Source organism: Thamnophis sirtalis, unplaced genomic scaffold, assembly GCF_051295495.1.
Source record: "Thamnophis sirtalis isolate CommonGarterSnake01/CBP01778 unplaced genomic scaffold, rThaSir2_p1.2 scaffold_3, whole genome shotgun sequence".
Taxonomy (NCBI): Eukaryota; Metazoa; Chordata; class Lepidosauria; order Squamata; family Natricidae; genus Thamnophis; species Thamnophis sirtalis.
Genome location: NW_028261383.1, coordinates 115,766,028 through 115,783,038, shown reverse-complemented (window position 1 = coordinate 115,783,038; position 17,011 = coordinate 115,766,028).

Sequence of the window (17,011 nt, the reverse complement as noted above, 5' to 3'; positions counted from 1 at the left end):
GCTTCTGTAAAGAAAGACAGTGAGAGATCCGTAATTCCAGACTTGCAAGATTCTGTTAATATAACCTTAAAATAAAATAGAATTAACTCATATTTCCCGTATAATCTAACTGGGAAGGCTGACAGGTTTTAAGGAATTGTTGATGAATAAAAGATGGAATATGGGAAGAAAACATCATTTATTGTATTAGATAAGTTATTATGTTGACATAAGTTATCAAGTTATCTTAAGTTATTAAGATTGTTTATACATGATGAAGGGGAAGTCATTTCTCAATGTGTTTCTTTTCTTTTTCTTTCCTGTATTATTAGGTTTATTTTCTATTTTCTTCTTCTTTTCTGCCCTTTAGATTTTGTCTCTTTATTCTTTTAGTTTGTATTTGTTTTTTAATAAAATTACTACAGGTAGTCCTCGACTTACAACAGTTCATTTAGTGACCATTCAAAGTTACAACGGCACGGAAAAAAGCGTGGCACAATGGCACTGAAAGGCACTGTGGGGAAAAAAAACTTTGCATTTGGAATGAAAAAGAAAATTTGCAATTTTAATTGTTGGAAAAAAATTAACAAAACTAATGTATGATCATTAGGTTCATAAAAGCAGGCTAATAGGTGGATTTGGGGGCGGGGGGAACTGAATTGCTGAGTAGAAAGGGCCAGGGCATTTCTTTGCCATGTATAAAAATGCATGCAGGAGTCAGTGGTGAAATTCAATTTTTTTTTACTACCGGTTCTGTGGGCATGGCTTGGTTGGCGTGGAAGGGGAAGGATACTGCAAAATCTCCATTCCCTCCCCACTTCTGGGGGAAGGATATTGCAAAATCTGCATTCCCACCACACTCTGGGGCCAGAGGTGGTATTTCTGGTTCTCCGAACTACTCAAAATTTCCGCTACTGGTTCTCCAGAACCTGTCAGAACCTGCTGAATTCACCCCTGGCAGGAATATTGGTGTCTATGAATGTGTATAAATAGAACTGGCTGAAATGGATCTGATGCATGCAAACACTTAGAAAATTAGTACAAAAGAATGAGTCTTTCTGGCTGAAAATATTTTCTGGTCTGGGAACCACACGCCAGCTGGACAAAGGCGGTTTGGAGGAAAATGGAAGCAAAAGGAATGTCCCCCTTTTTAAATGGGAGGAGAATACAACTAGATATTGGCATGGTTCCTTCACCTTTGGGCTAATAGCACAGCAGAGAATGGCTGGAGCATTTCACAGTGTGGGAGGTCTGCTGAAGTCCCGAAGAAGCTGTCTCATGGCAGCTGCAATGGGCAAGCAATTTTTGCAGAGCCAAAGACAGCAAACCACAGAGCAATTTCTTGCCAGCTGAGTCACAGTTCTCTTCTATGCATAGTGTTTTGACTTGAGCAAAGACAGCTAAGGTGATGAGAACAAGAGAGGCAGGGAAGCTAGGAGCTCACTTATCCCATACACGGTACTCAGAATGCAGCAAAGAGCAGAGACTAGGAAAGCAGCAGGCGCTGAGTGTATTCTGCTGCCGTCATTGCTCAGCTCTGCAGTGCAATCAGGTGGCACCGATGACGCAGATTCAGCCAGGATGCGTGGAACAGGAAAGTAGCTCATCTCTGGAGGCCCTGGTGACTCATGCCAGCTTGCCTCATTCATTTGGAGACTTAGGGACCACTGCACACCTTCAGGAAGTGAAAAGGATCAGCAAACAGAGAATAACACAGCCGAAGAACCTCTTTTAAGAAGGATATGAATACTTCCCATTCTTCTGGATTCCATGGCAAGGTGGGCCACATTCAGCAAATACCTCTTGTCACTTAGGAGGTAAGATAGAAACGCCACCAGGTGTTCTATTTTTATTTCTTTAACAAATTTAGGGACCACCCATCTCACTCGCTGAGTGAGTCTGGATGGTGTACAATTCAAAACATGAAACCCACATAAATATCATAGTTCAATAGGAAGCAGTTAGAACAGAAATAGAATAATTAAAGTTATAAAGGTGGTGTGGGGGTGCCTCTCTGCAAGACTCAAGCAAGATGGCATAGCTAGGTCTTCAAACTCTCCCACAAGGGTGGGACCCTACTTCACCTGTCTGTGTGTGTGAGAGAGAGGGGGGAGGGATATTCTAAAAAGCGTGAGTCAAAGTAGAGAAAAGTCTCTTTAACTGACTTCTTGAAAGTGGGTTCTTTAACATATACTGCCTATCTGACCAGGTGGGAAGGGCTGATATAATGGGGAGAGCACAATTCCATACGTAACTCAATGCCTTGCAGGGTTTTAAAGGTCATCACTAACACCTTGAATTGCATTTGGAAGCAAACCAGCACCCAGTGCAGTTTGTGCAGTAGAGGTGTTACATGTGCCATCCATGGGACTCCCAAAATTGCTCACATGGCTTCATTCTGAATCAGCTGAAGCTTCTATGTACTATGTATATGTAGCCCCATATATAAGCACATTGTGATAGTCCAGATGGGAGATTACCAGGGTCCCAGTGACCTAGAGAAGGGCTTCGCTATTCAGGAAGAAGTATAACTGGTAAGGTCCCCCCCCCCCCGCGCACAAAGATGTTAGTTGTTCCTGATTCTAGGGGGCGGTGCTCATCTCCATTTCAAATCCGAAGAGCCAGCGCTGTGCGAAGATGTTTCCGCAGTCATGTGGCCAGCATGACTAAATGGCGAAGGCGCACAGAACACTGTTTTCTTTCCAACAAAGGTGGTCCCTATTTTTCTACTTGCATTTTTTACATGCTTTCGAACAGCCAGGTTGGCAGAATCTGGGACAACAGGAGCTCACTCCGTTACGCAGTGCTAGGGATTCGAACTGCCGAACTGCCGACCTTTCTGATCGACAAGCTTAGTGTCTTAGCCACTGAGCCACCACGTCCATTCTAACTGGTGTATAACACAGTTGAGCAAAGGCCCTCCTACTCACAACTGCAACCTGTTCTTTGAGCAGGAGCTGTGAGTCCAGGAGGATTCCAAAATTATGCACCAAGTTTGTCTGGAATAGTAGAACTCCATCCAGGACTAAAGATGGTAAATTTGGGATATAGAGGACCTTCACCTATCCACAGCCACTCCAACTTACCCAGCTGAATTCTGTTGCTCCCCATCCAGCTCTCCAGCTCTCCACAGTCTCCTAGCACTGCAAAGCAATGCTCACGGCATTCCGTGGACAAAGATATATAATCATCAGAGGTTTCATATAGATGTTTAAAAGGAGTAGAGAGAGTGCACTGAGTTCTCTGGCACCCGCTAAAGCAGAAGCCATGGGCTGGACCTTTTGGGATCAACACCAATTGGGACTTGCCTCAGAGGAAAGAAGTGAACCTGTGTCCTCACCCCCAACTCCCTAAGTTGGCCCAAAGAATGCCATGGTCAATGGAACTGAAAGCCACAGAAATGTCAAGAAAAGCAAGAATGGATGCACCACCTGCATTCCAGAGATGACCAGAAATCATCTAAAAGTACAATCGAGGATACTCTGGAGTTGCAACACCACCACCTTCCCTAAAATGGGAAGGTAAAAGACTGGATGAAAAGTATCTAGAATACCGGAGGCCAGCAATGGATTTTTAAGGAGAGGGTTGACCAGTGCCTCTTTAAAAGGAGCCAGAAACACTCCATCAAGGATGAATTCACCATCACTTGGACCAACCCAAATCCCGGCACTACCAGTTCACTCGTGCTTGCACATGCACTCGTGCTCGATGCTTCTGCACATGTGCAGAAGCGTCCGAGCAGGTGGGCGGAGCCTCCTGCCGCCACTACTACTGATTCGCCCAATCGGGGCCAAACCGGGAGCAACACTCCTCTGCACATGATACCTCCTAGGAACCTTGACCAGCCAGGACGGATATGGATTTAATTCATAGGTGGTAGTATTTGTCCTCCAGAGGACTCTGACCACTTCCTCAGGTCCAACAGAAACAATTCTACTTGAATCTCAAGAAAGCATAGCCCTAAAATTAATTACTTTCTTGGACATATTTTACATTACTCACATACTGGCATGGATCACAGATTAGACTAACCAATGCCATAGCATAGAATAGTTTGCAAATTATGGTATATAGTTTGGTGAGTTGTGCCAGTCCGGCCAACTGTGATTTCCCCCCCATAAACCATAGTTTAGTATATGAAACAAATAATTATATTTTCCTATCAATTTTCTGCCATAGCTCTCCCCCCTCCAAATTTAGGAATGGTATTTGGCTGAAAGTGGTCAGGAATCTTTATTATAACTCTTTTGAATATGCAGACACAAATATCCCAAGAATTCTTTTCTTCCTAGCAAATAATTTCCACTGGTAATTCAACCTAAGTGTGAAATGCAGATTATTTTGCAAATGATCTTGCTGTATAGGTCCAGCAGGAAGAGCTAAAGTCAAAGACTAAACTAAAGGGCAACTTTGTGTTTCTCTTCCAAATATTAGATACATTTATATCTAAAAGCACTGACGCGGTGGCTCAGTGGCTAAGACGTGAGCTTGTCAATCATAAAGGTCGGCAGTTCAAATCCCTAGTGCCACGTAACGGAGTGAGCTCCCTTTACTTGTCCCAACTTCTGCCAACCTAGCAGTTCGAAAGCATGTAAAAATGCAAATAGAAAAAGAGGAACCACCTTTGGTGGGAAGGTAACAGCGTTCCGTGCTCGTTCGGCATTTAGTCATGCCAGCCACATGACCACATAGACCTCTTCGGACAGTGCTGGCTCTTCGGCTTTGAAATGGAGATGAGCATCGCCCCCTAGAGTCGGGAACGAGTAGCACATATGTGCAAGAGGAACCTTTACCCTTATCTTTATATCTAAAGGAATCCAAAATCATTGACTTCACAAGAAGAGTATGTTTAACACCACCAGAAATTTATAGTTCTCTCTATTCTGCTTTCATTCCTTTTGCTATCGAAGGTTTCATCAAGCTGATCCAAATAATTAATGAAGTCTAAATTGTCCCTTTCTCTGAAATTGTGGAATAGGCAACATGCAGAGCACAGCAAGCCTTAAAGGTTGCTTAAGAAAAACAAACCCATTAAAAATCATTAAAAACAAAAATAAAGGCACAAAGTATGTTAATTTTCTGTAATACGTACTTTTAAGAAAGTAGGTCCTCGTTGTTTAATATCTATGTTATTTAAATTCCTTAATGATGACTGCATGAATTAGGACTTCTCTCATCTACATCTAAATAAATGTTGCTATAATTCGTTTATCTTGTAAATAAAAAGGCATTAGATGACAATGTTTTTGTTGTAAGCCAATCAGAGATGCAACTATTAGTTGAAATTACAAAGCCTGCCCTCCATCATCTCAAATGCTGGTAATATCCTTAGCAGAAAAGCCTTTTCTGCTTTTCTGCTAAAGATATTAAATAAGAACATGCAATTAAATTTCCAATCAGTGCTGAGGAATAAGTAATGTCAGCATTATAGGCTGGTAGGAACAGCAATGTCATAACTTCAGCAGCTTTAAAAAGTAAATCATCCAAATTAGGTCAGCAGATATAAGAGTTCGTTTTCTCTCTGTAGACATTAAAGCTATTCTGTCCACAGCAGGAAAGCTAAGTTTAGGCTCCATTCATGAAGCTTATAGAAATTCATGCTGAGGCTTGAAATTCATTAACTGACAGCAATAGTGAAACCTGCCAAGGACTATATATTGGATGTGTGTCTCCCAGCCAGCATACAATTGAATGAATGAGAGAGAAATATCTTCACAGACAATAATCAGACACATCCCATTGAATGGTGTGAACTTTCACTGCTATTGTTGAAATTATTGGGTGCGTAGCAGTCTGTATGCTAATTCAAATAGCTATTTCTCAGACTCTCCTAATTTTTTTTTGTTATTGAGCAATATCTGTAGACTGCGCCAATCCAACTAGACTTCATGTGATGGACAACGAAACACAGACAAAACCTACAGTAAGTGCAATAATGGGGGGAAAAAACCCAAACAAATTATACATTTTAAAAAATTAACAGTGGTGGATACCCACAACCAGCAAGAGCTAAAGCCACACAGGTAGTCCTCAACTTATAACAGTTCATTTAGTGACCATTCAAAGTCACAACACCACTGGAAAAAGTGACTTATGACCATTTTTCACACTTACAACTTTTGCAGTATCCCCTTAATCATGTCATCAAAATCCAGATGCTTGGCAACTGGTTCATACTTACGACCTTTGCTTTGTCCCAAGGTCATGCGATCCCCTTTTGTGACTTTCTGACAAGCAAAGTCAATGGGGAAGCCAGATACACTTAACATCCGTGTTACCAACTTATCAACTGCAGTGATTCACTTAACAATTGTGGCAAGAAAGGTCATAAAATGGGGCAAAATTTACTTAGCAAATATGCATTTGTTAACAACAGAAATGTTGGGCTCAATTGATATCATAAGTTGAGGACTACCTATGTTGGGAAAAATAATAATCTTCATAAGCTTGCAAAATGCAAAAATAAATAAATAAATGATGGTAATTTCAGGTTAGGTACCTACTGTGCACCTACAGTGTTACGTACATAAATCCTCTTCAAATTCTCCCAACATCTTGCAGCAGAATTTTCTCCACAAATATGAACTAATTGTTGGTCATTCAGTGTTAGACCAATAATACACAACACCTGTTCGTTGCATCACTGAAAATCTGCTATCTTCTTGGCATCTTCATCATTATCTGGATTCAAAGCAGTTACATCCGGTGGATTCTGTACAGCATCCCATAAACCTTCCCTATGCAGGAGTAGACTGCATTTCATAGACAAGGAAACATAGTTTGTTCCATCCAACTGGGTTATCATAAACAGGCTTGTTGATGGGTCGCTCGCCATCTTCTCCAGGATAGTACAATCACTAAATAAACAGTATTGCATATCAACACCAACTCTCCTTTAGCTACATCTGGTATAACCTGGACCCATAACCAGTGTTAAGTTAGCTCCCCGTTGGGAGAGCAAGTGCGTTCAGAGAAGCGTTGTGAGAGTGGTTTTGGAGAACACACAAACCAGCATACAGAGACACTGCAGTTTAAATAGGCATTTACTTTTGTGGAAATAGAGGTATCAGAGTCCATCAAACAGTCCAAGTCATACACGGATAAGACAGTCAGTCATCAATGTCTTTCAGTTAAGAGATAATCTAAATAACGTAGTCCAGTAATCATACAATCAGTTCAGTACTCAAAGTTTGCTAGCAGTTGCAAAACTTACAATAGCTCACGGTACTTTCTAATAGCCAGCTTCTACAAACACTCAGATCAGATTGGCCCAGCATCTGACAAGAGAGCTAACACCCATTCTGGCTCCCTCTTATGGCCAATTGAGGAAACCAGCAACTAATCACATTTTACAGTATGATTTAAAGAAACAGGTATAGCATTTTACATGATTTATATATTGCCAACCCAACAGTTAGATTATATTCCTAAGAGGGCTCACCATCCCTCTGGGAAAAGCAGTGTGGGGATGACCATCACATCCCACACCCTTCCTCTCAAGGGAGGGATTTTCTATAGCAGTGTTCCCAGTGTTTCTTGGGAACTCTAAGATTCATGGACCTTAAAGGTCAGAATTTCCCAGCCAGACATGATGGTTGGGGAATTCCAACATTTCCAAGATTGAATAAAGCTGTACTAGTTGATTGGATTGGGCAGCTGATTCAACTTTGACAAGATGTTGTCTGATGTATCCCAGAGTTATCTTCTATTTGGCTTTAAAAGGAATAATCAACATCTCACTCTGAAATAATAATTCACCATGAAAACCTGAAGCAGGCAACTGAGCAATTCAGGATTTGTGGTATTCTGCTACCTACAATCTGCTACCTACACATTCTGTATCTGAAGTTGCAGCTTCTGAGTCATCTCCAAAGGCAGCACTTTATAGTATAGGGGCATCAAACTCAAGTTGTCACAGCGGCATCAGCTGATGTGTCAGGAATTTTTTTCTCCCTTTGCTAAACTGGGCATTGGCATGGCCAGCACGTGATGCATCCAGCCCACAGGCTAGGAGTTTAACAGCCCTGGTACAGTACATTACAGTAGTCCAGTCAGATGGTGACCAGTGTGTAGGTTATCACTGCCAGGATATCCTACCTAAGAGAGGATTGTAATTGGCCCACCAACCAAATGAGCAAGGGACCCCTGGCCACAATTTCCACCATCTGCTTAAGCAGGAACCAAATGACTAGGAACATCGAGTATTCCCTCTGCTCTGGGGTTGTAGATAATGTCATAGTGATGCAAGCCAGGCCAGGGTTCTCACCCGCTATCAGCTTCTGGATGAAGAAGTTAGTCCTCAACTTACAGCCATTTGTTTAGTGACTGCTCAAACTTACAATGGCACGAAAAAAGAGACTTATGATCATTCTAAAGGTGCTTTTCAAAAGGCAATTCGATTTTGTTTTTTCTTTGAAAACATTTCACTTCCCAGCCAAGAAGTTTCTTCAGTTCATGACTAAGACATGGATGAGTGAGAATCTCCATAGACATTAAGACTTATGACCGTTTTTCACACAACCATTGCAGCACCCCTGTGATCACCCCATGATCAAAATTCAGACGCTTGGCAACTGATTCATATTTATGACAGCTTCGGAGTCTCGGGATCATATGATCACTTGTTGCAACCTTCTGACAAGCAAAGTCTACAGGGAAGACAGATTCACTTAACGGCCAATTTAATAACTTAACAACTGCAGTAATTCAATTAACAACCGCAGCAAGGAAGGTTTTAAAATAGGGCAAAATTCAACTGTCTTGTTTGGCAATGGAAATTTTAGGATCAATTGTGGTCAGTGGTGGGATTCAATTTTTTTTACTACCAGTTCTGTGGGTGTAGCTTGGTGGGTGTGGCTCGGTGGCAGGGGAAGGTTACTGCAAAATCCCCATTCCCTCCTGATCACTGGGACTCGGGAGGCAGAGAATAGATGGGAGTGAAGCCAGTCAGAGGTGGTACTTACCGGTTCTCTGAACTACTCAAAAGTTCCCCTACCGGTTCTCCAGAACTGGTCACAACCTAATGAATATCACCTTTGGTTGTGGTTATAAGTGGAAGATTACCTGTACAGACTGCCTGGCACTCAGAAGAGCAGCAGCCAAAAGCCAGGCCTTTTTTCTCTGTACATACTCTCAGAATTTTAAGGCTGGGAATGTAATTTAAAATGACCATCAGATTTAACACTTAAATGGTACTGATGTCAGCACAATGGCCCTAATGTTACCGAAATTTCCCAAAGCACATAGTATGTTTCTAGCCATGTTCATGTCCTCCTTCCTACTGATATTCCCCAAATCATAAATAGTAGCAGCATGTTAGCTCTTTTCCTTCAAGGTCCCTGCTTCCGATTAAATCATTTCCATAAAACTCTTGTTCAAGTAGTTTGGTCGGTGTGTCTCCCTACCCTTCAAGTTTGCGATCGATAATAGCAACAGAAATTGTCTCCTTTCTGTTGTCAGTCGTGCAGATTATTTCAGAACAGAAAACCTGCAAAAGATGGTTTGCGCCATGTTCCAGTTACTGGCCCCGCTGATACACAAACAACGAAGCAGCCGACGTGGGCTGGTAAGAAACAAAGCCATTAATTTGCTTTGGCCAAGCTTTTGTCTTTTGGATTGGGTTTGCCTAAAGTTTTCTTCACCCAGTTTCCATAGCAGCTGGTCAGATAAAGCTGACACTTTATCTTCCCCAGATTCATGAAGGAATAAGACACATTGCCTTCTTATCTCTATCTTGGCAAAGGGCCAGTCAGAATATGAAGCTGGGGATAACTTGCATTCCTTTGGGTCTGAACGACAGCTTTAGCTAGTTCCAGCAAGCCAAGGAATGTCGTCCCTCCTCCACGGCTGACAGACTTTCTCATAAAGGCAGGACCCTCAACGCAGGGAAAAGGTTCACTGAAAGGATAGCCAAACTTTTGGCTTCATCCAGGTCCCATAAACGTCTTTTGGTTTATCCACATACAAAAGGAATGTTTTTTCTTCACACATCTGGAGTCCCGCTCTAATGATGTCTCTCTCACTCTTGGGGCTGACAGTATTGGAACTGGCAAACTATATAAAGCCTTCCCCAACTATAAAATTCTGGGATGGAGTGTGTGACCTGATGCTGCGAGTCTCTTTTAAGTATAATAGTGTTGATGTATTTTAGCATCTTGGCCCTGTCAAAGACGTGCGATGTTGTGAGGAGGTTGTTAGCTTTGTAGTGAGCAGACATCTGTAGCTGGGTGAAAAGCAAGCCACAAACATCCGAGGTAGCAAAAGGGTCAAAGTCAACTTCAGTTTCTCTATGAACAGCAAATAATAGTACTTGCTTGGATGAACAATAATTCAAACCACCATCATTTTTAAAAAAAATATTCTCTTCATTTCCTATTTTCAGAAGGCTTTTAATATAACACTGAAATAAATGTGCATTCTGACATGGTCCACCATCAAATCCTGCTGCAGACATATCCTGGTCCTAAACCCAGATTTACCTCAGGTTCTAAGTATGATGAACACAGTGACAGATCTTATGAAATGAAAAGAAGGACTAGGGGAGACAGGATAGCAGTGTTCCAATATCTCAGGGGTTGCCACAAAGAAGAGGGAGTCAAACTATTTTCCAAGGCACCTGAGGGTAGAACAAGAAGCAATGGGTGGAAACCAATCAAGGAGAGAAGCAACTTAGAACTGAGGAGAAATTTCCTGTCAGTTAGAACAATTAATCAGTGGAACTGCTTGCCTCCAGAGGTTGTGAATGCCCCAACAATGGAAGTCTTTAAGAAGATATTGGATAACCATTTGTCTGGAACGATATAAAGTTTCCTGCCTAGGCATGGGGTTGGACTAGAAGACCTCCAAGGTCCCTTCCAACTCTGCTATTGTATTGTAAATTGCAGAACATAACGTTAAACCTTCAGCTTTTTTAAAAACAAAATTAACCCACGTCCTGTTGCTGTGTCCTCAGACTATGCCACTGTCACTCAATACAAGCTGCTGCACGGAGAGGGGTGAAAAGGTGAGGGGGGCTGAATGCCACTTTTCGTGCGTTTGTTAAAAACAGTCTGGCGGTTCCTTTTTGCTCTGCTGCTGTTTTGTCTTTTGTGGCTTTTTGTTTACTTTCCTCTGCTTCTGAGAGGTGTACAGCACAAAGTCAAGCGATTGCAGCAAAACCACACAGAGATCGTTTTGTTTTGCCACAGTTTTTTTAACCACACTTGCACATTCTCATACACACAGCCACAATAGAATTTTTATTTTATTTTATTTATTGTTTTTATAAAAATCTCCAGACGGGGAACAACGTTCATACTCCTTCCTCCTCCTATTGTAGACTGATATTTTCTTTCTTCCCTTGGCTAGGTACACTGGGTGCTACCCGAGGAATGTTATGTCCTCTAAACCAGTGTTTCTCAACCGTGGCAACTTGAAGACATCTGGACTTCAACTCCCAGAATTCCCCAGCCAGCGAATGCTGGCTGGGGAATTCTGGGAGTTGAACTCCAGACGTCTTCAAGTTGCCACGGTTGAGAAACACTGCTCTAAATGTTTGGAAGGACAGCTCCCCTTAATCCCATCCAGCCTGGCTAATACATGTAGACCTCAACTGACTGCCAAAATTGAGCCCAAAATTTATGTTGCCAAGCGAAACATTTGTTAAATGACTTTTGCCCCGTTTGATGACCTTTCCTACCTCCGTTGTTAAGTGAATCACTGCAGTTGTTAAGTTAGTCGCACAGTTGCTAAGTGAATCTGGCCTCCCCATTGACTTTGCTTGTCAGAAGGTCGCAGGAGGTGATCACACGATTCCCAAGGCACTGCAACCGTTCATAAATATGAGTCTGATGACAAGCATCTGAATTTTGACTACGAGGATGATGCACTGGTTGTAAGTGTGAAAAATGGTTATAAGTCACCCTTTTCAGTGCCCTTGTAACTTTGAATGGTCACTAAATGAACTGTTGTAAGTCGAGGACTACCTGTCGTGGTCCTGAATGTGTGATGGTACTAAAGATCTGGAGGATCAGGTGAATCCTGTTTGAAATTCTCTGGCTCCTGTCTTTGATTCTCAAAGTCTTTCAGGGTCCTTGTTTAGTTTTGTTTTTCTACTATGGTCATGAAGGGAATGGAGCCTTGAGAATTTTCTGGGACAGCCTCTGTTGAAGATGCTTGGAGAATCAGCAGTAATGAAGTCCTCCCCAGATGATGTTCCATTTCACATAATCCAGGGTGTCAAACTTAAGGCCTGTGGGCCAGATCCGGCCTGTGGGGTGTTTAGATCTGGCCTGTGGGGCTGCCCTGGAAATAGTGAAGAACCAGCCTGTGGTGCCTCTGCCAGGGAAAATGGAGCTGGGGAGGGCCATGTGGGGCCTCCTGGGCTCAATTTTCAGCCATGACGGGCTCCTGCAGCTCTTTCCCACAGAGGGCTACAGGAGACCGTCACACTGAAACAGGAGCCCAGGAGGGCCACATGCAGCTCCCCCAGCTCCATTTTCACTGGGAGAGGGCTGCAGGAGGGCGTCACAGCTGAAAACAAAGCCTCAACAAGTGACGTCAAGCTGGCCACACTCCCTGGCCATGCTGCCCCAGTCCCCCAGAAGGGGTCAGACACAACCCTGATGTGACCCTCAATGAAATTGAGTTTGACACCCCTGACATAGTCCATAGCCAAAGGAGGAAATAAGGGGGAATCTTTCCCAAATAAACTGCTAAATCCATGCTCTGCAACATATATTTCAAGTCGCTTAACCAACTTAACTTGGTTAAGTTCTGATTCATATAATTTCTGACTCTTTTCCCTTACCACAACCATAATGGCAAAAAGAGGAAACTGTCTTCCAGGGCTAAACAGATGATAGGATACCTTCAGATCATCTCCTAACAAGCATAAGCTGCAAATCCAAACAAACTTTGTTACAGAGAATTTGCATTCCTTTTTTCCTACCCAAGACAAGAGTTGGCCAGTGCTAATTTTATTCAGCATCCAGCACAGCCTCGCTTGATCAGAGTACAGGTAGTCCTCAACTTACAACAGTTCACTTAGTGACAGTTTGAAGTTACAACAGCACTGGGAAAAGGGACTTATGACCATTTTTCAGACTTATAACCGTTGCCGCATCCCCATGGTCATTTGATTTGCATTTGGATGCTTGACAGCTGACTCATATTTATGACGGTTGCAGTACCTGGGGGTCACGTCATCTGTGTTCTGACAAGCAATGTCAATGGGGAAAAATAGATTCACTTAACAACCGTATTACTACTTTAACAACTGCAGTGATTTCACTTAACAACTGTGGCAAGAAAAGTTGTAAAATGGGGCAAAATTCACTTAACAAATTTCTTACTTAGCAAAATAAATGTTGGGCTCAATTGTGGTCATAAGTCGAGGACTAGCTTTCTGAATGAGGTTTGTCTTGCTGTTTCTTTTTCTGAGAAGGAAGTTTGCTAGCTATGCTGCCCTCTGCTGTTTATCAGTAAGAAGTAACTTGACTTTTTGGAAAAAAAAATGTTTTATTTTCTCCCACACCCCACATTCAGACATATAAAAGACAACGACATATATTTTAAGGATACCATACCCACCTGGCCAGGAGATTGTTTTTAAAAATGGATAGAAACTAGAAGTTTCTCTCTTTTTTGTCATAACAATATTAGATGTTTAAACAAGAAAAATAAATGTATTTTCTTTTACAATAGTTATAGGCATAAATTTAAATTAAACTTTTATTCTAGGGTTACATGTGACTTATATTTTTTCCTATTTTTATTTTTGTCATTAAACTAAATTATATCATAATTTCATTTTTCTTTGTTTGGGTTAAAAAGTCCAAAAGGGATAGAAACTAGAAGTTTATCAAATTTTCAGAACTTGTATGATTGCCAGGTATATCAGTTTCAGGTGTAAGGTAATAAGTGTTTACCGGCACCCTGGCAACAGCCTGATTATCACATTTCTCATTAATCAGTTGTTGTTAAAGACAGAGCTGCAGAAGCTTATCAAAACAACTGACAACTCTGTGCTCACTTCCATATTATATTCTGCCATGGTTTGCATTAATAAGCCACAACTGCCTGGGCTTACACATTGTGATAAGTTGTAATTGAGGTTTTCCAAACAATATTGGCTGCGTACAAGCATGCTAAACACAAACCAGAGATGTGTGAAATCTGCTCACCCCATGTAATACTCTACCTAAGTGGAAAATGTTATTTTTTTTCTCATTTGCTTGAAAATGGATATTCTTCCTTTTAAGAAATGAAATAAACTGAAGGCAGTATAAAATAACATCATCATATTAAATGCAGAAACGTGAAGGGAAGAAATGGCAGTAAATTAGTTTAGTTTAGTTTAGTTTTATTGGTCTTGTATGCCGCCCACTCCCAAAGGACTCCGGGCGGCTTACAATAACAAAGGAAGGGGGTAAATATACAAATAGACAAACAACATTTTAAAATACACAACATTCATAGTTCCCGAGGGGCTGGCTATTTCAACAGCCCCCCAGCCTGCCTGAACAGCCAGATCTTTGTGTCTTTGCAGAAGGCCGGGAGAGTAGTAAGGGTCTGGATCTCCACGGGGAGCTCGTTCCAGAGGGCTGGAGCTACAACAGAGAAGGCTCTCCCCCAGGGAGTCACCAGCCGACATTGGCTGGCAGATGGGATCCAGAGGAGGCCTAGTCTGTGCGATCTGATCGGTCTATGGGAGGTAATTGGCAGGAGGCGGTCTCTCAGGTACCCAGGTCCGATGTAACACCCACATCAGCAATACGTATAGTAGTGTTTTTCAATCTTGACAACATTAACTTGTGTGGACTTCAGCTCCCAACATTCCTCAGCCAACATGTCCACCTATCATAAATTTTCCCTAGGTTGATAAACATTGACCTACAATATCAGGGATTATTGATGCTGAGGATTGTATGAGGAAACCTAATTTAACTGGACCTTGTGAATGCATGGGAAATATTCTGGAATATGTATAAACAGTCTTATCTTGCTTACATGGGGATGGCAGCATAGTTTTGCCTCAACCAGCAACATTGTGCTACAGAAGTGATGCAATATTCCTCTTCAAATTAAGGAAGTCCTTTCCAGTGAGGTATTTTGTGTCCCATTAAAGCCTCTTCCTTCATTTTTAGTAGCTGTGGGAAGCCTTTTCTAGTTTTTGGGAACCACTGGAGGAAACCTCAGGTGAGAAAAATAAATGCTACCACTTCACTGGACTTTCAGAAGAGGAAACATTGCCTTTTGAAGTATCTTCCAAGGGTTGCCTCACAGACAGTGAATTGATGTTCGCTCTTGAAACTTTGTCTAGCCTAGAAAAAGTATTAGTGAGACAGATACCGTATTTCTATTTGGAAGGCTTGTCAAAGTAGCTTCGCATATGCTACTGTTACAGATTAGCAATAAACCACTCACCAGTCTACAGCGCTCTTACTAGCCCATTTAAATATGGGAAAAGAAGAATTTGTGGCTTAAATGGCCTGCCTCTGTTTTTGCACACTGTATATACATTCATCCTAAAATAATTACAATACGGACAGAACCATGTAGAGAAACTGAGTGAATAAACTATAACCTTGAATAAACTCTATTCAGCTCTGTTCCCCATATGTGAAACAGGAAGAATAGAGACAGGTTTATAGCACTGGTGGAAAATAAGAGTTATACATGACATGACAAATGGTATGGGAAAGGAAAATAAAATATGTTTCAGTAGACTTTTGGCTACACATAAGTCCAAATTCCAACACTGCATAAAAAGCAGATCATCATTCAAAAAGCATCTGAAATTACTGAAGTTCAGACAGATCTGAATGTTAGTTATATGCACCTAGGAATTTCACCCCAAAGAGGCATGTTTCTGAAAGCCACATGTGCTTTCAACCATGGCAGCAGATCCAAATCTCTTACACAAACAGAGGCAAATGTGAATGTCTGAAGTTTGATTTAGGCAAGTTCTTACCACATGTAGTCTATAAGCAAAGTCTTGGGCATTATGATGATGCCAACTAAAGACCTGGATTGTTGTCATGCTTAACTGCGGTTGCAGAAGCTAAATTATTGAGCCTTCAGGAAAAGGAGGAGGAAGAGCAACAACAACTTGGGAAAACAATGTACTAAACAGTTTAAAGACTTGTTGCAAGCCATAGGAATTTTTCTTCAAAGTTTTCAGTGCTCTGATGCCAGGGATGTAGAAGCATCTTCAGGAGGCAGTCAGAATTGGAACTATGACAACTTGCCATGGCCAACTCGCCACAAGACAACTTGCCACAGGACAAGAGTTACACTAATATCAAAAAAATGGTGGAGTAGAATCATTAAAGAAAGCATGGAAAAGGGGGACGGAATGAAATGTGAAAGGCAAAAATTAAAATATTGTTTTATTTATTTTAAATAATTCAATTGAATTGTTAAATTGCCCCACAGTAAGTTGTCCAGTGGGAAGTTGGCTGTGAAAAATTGTCCCATTCCAGCCCAAAATTAGCCTGATGGTGGTCACAACATCACAATCCAAAGGTTGCAATAGCAATAGCAATAGCAATAGCAGTAGACTTATATACCGCTTCATAGGCCTTTCAGGCCTCTCTAAGCGGTTTACAGAGAGTCAGCATATTGCCCCCAACAATCTGGGTCCTCATTTTACCCACCTCGGAAGGATGGAAGGCTGAGTCAACCCTGAGCCGGTGAGATTTGAACCGCTGACCTGCTGATCTAGCAGTAGCCTGCAGTGCTGCTTTTAACCACTGCGCCACCTTGGCTCTTGCAAGCCTTGTTACTGTATGTGTGGATCATGCTGTGATCATTGGACTAGAATGCTGCATTCACAGTCTTATCTGTTTTGACACCCATACACAAGATCCTTCTGCTGGCATATATAATCATTCATATGTGGTCGTGCATGCATAACTTATACAGACTGAAGTGCCACTAATGAGCATTTAATGGAAGAATTGCAGTTATAGAATATCACAGATTTTATCTACTGGGTCAAGAAATAACTATTTTTAAATGTGAAATGTGGCACAAATCACTTCAATAACAA